Raw genomic sequence first — 6,910 nt, 5'->3', positions numbered from 1 at the left:
CCACGCACGAATGCCAAAGGTCCCACCTGCAGCCGGGAGCCGCCCGACTCGGCCCGCCTAATCAGATCTGTCATAATTACCATTCTGCATGCTTCTGACACACGCCGGGAAATATTTCAATTTAACTACAGCCACTAGCTCCAGCAGATGCAGTCTGAGAGAGTGTGTGTCTGTGTGAGTATGTGTGCATACAGGAGTGTGTGTGAGTGAGAGGGAATTGCATGGGGAGATATTAGGACCTATCCAAGTGCTGGTGCTTGTGTGCACTTGGTGTTGCTAGCATTAATGCTCTCCCTCTGTCTTTCACAATCTCCTCTCTCTCTCTCTCGCTCTCTCTCTCTCTCTCACTAAGAGAGACCGTCTCTCCTTCCACATCACACTAACTACATCATGTAATGTATTGCATAAATGGAGCTTAAAGAAGGGCATGTACTGTAAGTTGCCCTTTCACCCATGTACGTACATGGATAAATTTTTGTGTGTATGTGTGTGTGTGTTTTCACATACATTTACAGGTGGAACAAGACACATAGCTATCGAACTGAACAAACTACTACATGTAGAAACTTTTATTTCAGAATACTTGATGGGCATGAAAATGTGTTCAGTTTCATTAGCATCTGAGGCAAACTTGTAGGCCGATTAAGAACACTTATTTAGCTGACATAGACAATTTGCAGGTTCCCTGCTATTTCAATCCCTAATTCAATAAGATCAGTCATGATTTATCAGCTTAATTATGCTTTGATATTAGCAATTAAACCCCAGCTTTGAATTAAATCTCAATCAAGCTCTTGTAATTGATGGAATCAGAGTCCACGTAGGTGCTTACCGTGTAATGTCGCTGCTGTTGTTTATATCTAGATCATCTTCAGTGTGTTTGTTGTCTTCTATGCATTCGTCCTCCATCTGCCTCAGCAGTATCGAACTGAAAAGATTATATATGAGAGGTAAATTTGTGGAGGGAGAACAGTGTTTGAACATTCAGTGTAGTGCGCAGACAACTCTGGTACCCAAATATCAGCCCACCATGAGGCTAAACTAGATTTCACTGCAATTTCAACAATACTAATATTTGATACAGGGAGGCACATGTAGTTTACCGTCATCATTGACTCAGTGTTCACCCATTTTGTACACACAAACAATCTGAAGTGCTTTATTGGACAAAGAGAACAACATCTCACTAACATGGAATATTTATTGATTGTTAAAGTGAATTTTTACTTTCTTATGAGATCAAATATGTTTTGTTGTGCAAATGTTTTGTTAGTGCTATACTGAGCAAATGCTGAAAGATTCATATCTAATTTGTAGATATGCCAATTAGATATGTTCTCTTGTCTCTTAAATGCTACTCTTGAGAAAAACCCTTCCTGCTGCGAATCCAGCACAAGTCAACTGTGGTTTCACCAGCCAGTTTATATTATTGTTACTGTGTTATGTGCAGTTGTGTGTGAGGAAGTGCTGAAAAAGAACAAACCATGTGGTTAAAAAAACTGTAACCACACAGATGTTTAATGTGCTCCATTTTAGATGGACTGGTCATTTGCCTTTGGTTATTCTTTATGCTCCATCTGCCTCTATTTGGTTGCTCAAAAATTCCCTGCACACTTTATAGGTTCGATAGCCATGACGTAAACTGCCACACAGAACTGGTCGGTATTGTTTCTGGGAGCAAGTGCTGACACAGAGAGGGCCATTTCCTGCACAGTCATGCCTTGCCTCCACAATGTGTGTCGTGTTAGTTGTCAGTCTGTTATTGTTGTCAACTCACTCATTGTATCTGCAGAGGTCATGACCCCTCTTCAGAAAACATTCACTGTTTGGCTAAAACTTCTCCATGTCTCAGCTCAAAGAGAGACTAATTGTTTGGCATGTATGATTCAGATTTCACTCCTAAAGCTCAGCCACTGACATCCTCACAAAAGAGGATAGTGACACAATCTGCCAACCACAATCTGGAAAGCATCCACTCTGACAAGACATCAGAGTCATATCAACATGATTTAATAATAAAGAAGGATTTTTTAAGGCAACTTTCAAGTGATTTGGAATGTCTCAGTTTTTAATCCTCCAAAGCTTCCTTAGGAGAAACGCAGCTTCATGATTTGTACTGATCAAAACTAGAAATTTCATCGTCCATTTCTGTGGCGATAAATCCAGTCATCCTGAGGGCCTGGCTGTCATTTCAAAAAGACGTCCGTCTGATCCAGCTGTTCTGTAGTCTGCCTTATGAATGCTAAGGGCTGGCGTGTGAGTTGGAATCAGATGGTGAGGTTATGAAAAATAATGCAGAGGTGAAATAAAAATGTGGCGTAACAATAAATTCAAGTCTTTTGATCACCATCTGGTGAACAGCCTTAGATATGGTGTAAACAAAGCAGTATATTTTTAGAAAAATGTTAATGTCCTTTGTTTGTAAATTATTCTTTTTTCTTTACAGCCATGTGAAATGTTTAACGTCCTACTGTTATGTTGTGTTCTTTTTTGTTGTTGACATTCAGGTGTTTTTTTTTTTGTTTGTTTTGAGAATTGAGGGAAATGGTTAGAGAGGTGAACTTGTGACTTGAGGGTTTGAATCGCCAGAGCTGATGGAAATGAGTCGAGGTGTGGTTTTCTACAGCACTGAGCTGTATCAGAGCTGTAGCTTTGGCTTTGTCCACCTTAATAACTTAGATGCAAACATGGAAACTATGTAGAGACCGTTTTACATTCATGTTGACAAAAGGCTTAGGTTTAGGCTTCTTTCCAGTAACACTAGACACATTTGTATTTTGTGATCTAGCAAAGCCAGTTCCAGTGCACTGTAAGTGAATGAAGGAATGCAAACACGATTACTTTCTGTATGCAATGAATGTACTGTACTGTACAGTTTAGTCATCTTGTCCTCTCCTGTAGTGAGGAAAGTTTGTATGTTAAGATCTTGCTAGTTGGCATTTTTAGCTCAAACCATGTCCTTGTTGTAATCATCTCCCTATCACACAGCAAATGAAATAATATTAACACTTTGGGTATATAGTGAATACACCACACAACATGACATATTCATGTAGTGTTGCAGTGGTGCTACAATAAACAATGGCTTTAATCCTATGTTGAAGGGTAGCAAGATTTTGAGTTAACACTTGTCACTTAATAAAAGAACAAAATTTTTGAAGGAATTTAGGCCTTTGCTCACCTCTGCTATTATCTGATTATACAAACAGCACTAAAATCACCTTTGTAAGTTGTTATTTCTGCTTGTTATTCCTATAATATATGCACAGTATAATGTATAAAGTAAATGGAATACAGTATGTTCAGCGAGCAGCTTTAGCTGGCTGTGTAGACAATAAAGAAGAAGATTAAAGATTACTAATAGACAAATAAATAGGATTTTGATGCCATGATAGGTCTGTGAACAGGGTGCAGTGTTTGTTGCTGCCATTGCAGTTCAGGTAATGCCACTGACCCCATTTCCATTGCCCCATCTTCCTCACACTATGCTGAAGAAGTTTGTACACGGAGCTGTTCTCTGTGCTTATAAAGACTTATTCTCCCCCCTAAAAAAATCTGGCCCTGAATTGTGCAGTCAATTATTGCTTATTGTTGTGGAGGATTGGCATATGCTTGAGCATCGGGAACAATTCAAGACTCCGCCGTCGTCAGCAGATGGACGTCGTGTCCACCACGGCGTAATGTATTTATAACACAGCCTGCGTTACATTGCAAGGTGAACGCGCACAGGTTGACTTGCTCAAGGAAGAGAAACAGGTTTGAACATAACGCGTTATCAGATGCATTTATCTGCAGTGTTGTCTGCCAGTGCTGGGCCTCTGCCAGGTTCAAGGAGGAGGAAAGACAATAATGCATTGTCTCCCCTCTTGTTTTAGCTCTCTCCCTTGTGCAGACACAGAGAGGTTTGTCTGGCCACAATCATTTCTTCATCTGTGATGTGTTTGTCATCTTGGCCTTTTTTTATTTTTTATTTTTGTCCAAAACCAAGTGGTACTTAACATACTGCATAGTCTGTTTCTGGGGTTAAAACCGAAGCAGTATTTCTGGTAACAAAGTGATCTGAGGAAGAAAACTCAAATGGCAAATTCATGGACATCTGTTGGCTTATTTTATTTATTTATTTTTGCTATGGCTGAGGTTGGGCTGATGAGATTAGAGAGAAGGTGTTGGCCAGGCTGTGTGACAGACCTCTGTCTGCCTGTCTCTCTGTCTGCTGTCCCTGTCTCACAGCAGTTCACTGGCGCTTCTCTGAGCTTCCATGTTGGAGGTGTCTGCAGCAGCAGTGTGGTGGTGAATGGGTGGGTGCGCTGGGCGGTGAATACCAGGCTGTTCTCTGACAGAGCAGGCCTATGCTCTCATTGGCAGCTTGTGACTGCAGCACTCACATACACGGTGTACCGCACTGCATAGCTGGGTGAATCTCGCACATGAATTCAACTATTGTGTTGTGAGGAAAATATTTTTATCAGAACACCCGGCTGCTATTTATACGATGACCATACAATGGACTGCTGAAGAGTTTATTGCTCTTTTAATTTGACACTATATGACCCCAAAGCCCCAGGAGGCTCGGGTCAGATCTGTGTCTGTTGTAGAACAAAAAAAGGCCAGTGGTTCTTGGTTCTAGTCCTGTCATTTGAAACAAATTAATAATTAAGAAATAATGACCTAGAGTCAGCGGATTATCGTGCAATATTGTCGCAGGTGTGTGCCAACATAGCAAGATAATCCTGTGCCTGTTGGTGCATAGTGCTTCGTTGAACCTGTTTTCAGCTTCTGTGAGTTCAACTGAGAGATGTTGTATTTAGCATCAAAATAGCCCGCCTCTCTCCTTCACAACTTACTCTGTGGTTTATTCTAGGTTGGGAAAATTAATTGGTTTACTTCAGTAGGTGAGAAGGTTGTTGATATTTGTTTTTGGTCTAAATGTCTTTGAGTGTGTTGTAAATCTGAATGTGTAGTAAATGTGATTTCCGTCACAGCCAGCTTCCCTGAGGGTGTCACTCTGCCGCCTGGTACAAAAACAACATTGTCTTGTAGAAATTTTTTCAAAGCACCTGACAATTACTAGTATTACTATTACAGTATAGAGCACATGTAGACCTGTGAGACATTGTAGAACATTTCTACCAGGTGTACATAGATATGTACTATATGCTAAACTTTAATGTTATTCACTACTGGGGGTGTAACGATCCATTGATCTGTATCGATTCACTGATCAAACACCCCATGATTTGATGATATCCATGCAAAATGTAAACTGATGTTTTGTGGACTTTTATTTTAACAGCCCGCCACATACTGAACACTGAACCCCCAAGTTGCCCCTGATGGTTAGAGCCATCAGTTGAGTTGGCGCCGCAGATGGCTGCCTTGGTTCTGTACCAGAGACCAATTCCATGTGTGTAACATACTTGGCCAATAAAGGTGATTATCCTTATCCTTACACAGTTCTGGTGAAGTGCTGATCTTTTCAAACTGGGCAACAAGCGCCAGGCAGTGCAGCTAGCATTCTGGGACTAGGTGAGCAGTGCATAAGCTACTAAAGTGCTGGATCCCTTCAGTCCACACCGACTCCATGTCTCATATGCATGTCTCTGTTTCGGTGTGGCCAGACACATTTGATAGAGTAGAGTTTTATCTGTTGCGTGAAAGGGGCGGGTGTCAAGACATTTTCTATGAGAATTGGCCTGGGCCTGTGGCAGCCAAGGAAAATACACAAGGTAAACTCTCACATCAGAAACAAGTCATGGGTATGGGAGTATTCTGGATTTAAAAGGACATACACAACTGTAAACATTTGCATCATAGTTTTCCGAACAGGCTTTTTAGCTATTCATTTGCAAGGGTTCAACTTTTTAGACTTTCAAGTCTGAATGCTCTTATTTATGTTGCTTAAACAAAATTCTGCCAAATTAATGTGATATGTCAAATGACACTTAATGTTTTGTCAATAAAATGTCAAAAAAATGTAAAAGTTTTACAAATAAAGCATATCACAATTTAAAATGTGACACCTTGCGATTACACTTATGCGATTACGCCTTATAGAAAAGGCAGCAAATTGTCATCCAAGAAGTTGGGAATAGAAAACGTTTGGCATTTTTTTGTGTTAATTGACAGTTGATAAATTATTGACAATAAATCTACTGTCATGTAATGGACGATTGTAATGTATGTTTTAACCAACTGACCAAATGTTAAGCTTTTCCGCCAACCACAGTTTTCACCCAAGATAAAATTCTGTGGGGACACTGAAAGTGGCAAATTTAAATAGGTATTTACTGATTTGTCACCACTAATTGGGAGGAATCTTTCAAATCATTGGCTTATGTGTTTGGAAACTGCATTTACACATGCAGCTGACACAGGGCAACATGAGCATCCTGACCACCGACCAGCGTCCGCTGTTCACTTCTAAACCAGACTCTCACTAACTTGGCTGTCTGTTGTTTGATGCTGGGCACTTTTAAACTCAGCTTGTCTGCCTGTTGATAAGAGGTGCGAGACCTAATCATACAATCTAAGTGCTATCTTTCTACTACAGTAGCAAATCCATTTCCACTGTTTCTAACAGGACTGTAGCTTTGCTCTGAGTGATAATTATCACCCCATCAGAGCCTTTCTTGCTGGTATCACTGGTCTGGTTCCTGTCGCTGCTTAAATGGTGACATGAGAACATTTCTTGGCTGAACACAAGTTGTTGTGAAACAGAGTGAGTGCATACTGTGTTGGCCAGTAACTAGGCCTGTTCTGAAATACCTGTTCTATTTATTTATAGAGAGCCCTTAATGATCTTCAACAAAACGCTGAGTACACTGGACTGAAGAGCCCTAGATTTTTGTTTTCTGGACTGTGTTGGAACACTTTAGCGGCAGGGGCGGCAAGTTCCGTGATCCAATCAAGA

The 6,910-nt window shown here is 40.6% G+C and overlaps 1 protein-coding gene and 1 long non-coding RNA gene across 10 annotated transcripts in view; one reads left to right on the top strand and one right to left on the bottom strand.

The window, feature by feature from the left end:
• The window catches only part of LOC109965591 (uncharacterized), a 7,068-nt gene extending 5,877 nt beyond the window's left edge, over nucleotides 1-1,191 (bottom strand). The window contains exon 1 of the long non-coding RNA XR_002275665.1: nucleotides 833-1,191. This is a non-coding gene — a long non-coding RNA (uncharacterized LOC109965591). The remainder of the gene's footprint in view (nucleotides 1-832) is intronic.
• Nucleotides 1-6,910, top strand: part of satb1b (SATB homeobox 1b) — an 87,733-nt gene that overhangs the window by 74,299 nt on the left and 6,524 nt on the right. The gene's annotated exons all lie outside the window — the stretch shown is intronic.

Source organism: Monopterus albus, unplaced genomic scaffold (assembly GCF_001952655.1).
Source record: "Monopterus albus unplaced genomic scaffold, M_albus_1.0 scaffold101.1, whole genome shotgun sequence".
Classification (NCBI taxonomy): domain Eukaryota; kingdom Metazoa; phylum Chordata; class Actinopteri; order Synbranchiformes; family Synbranchidae; genus Monopterus; species Monopterus albus.
This window is presented reverse-complemented; position numbering and strand designations above follow the sequence as displayed.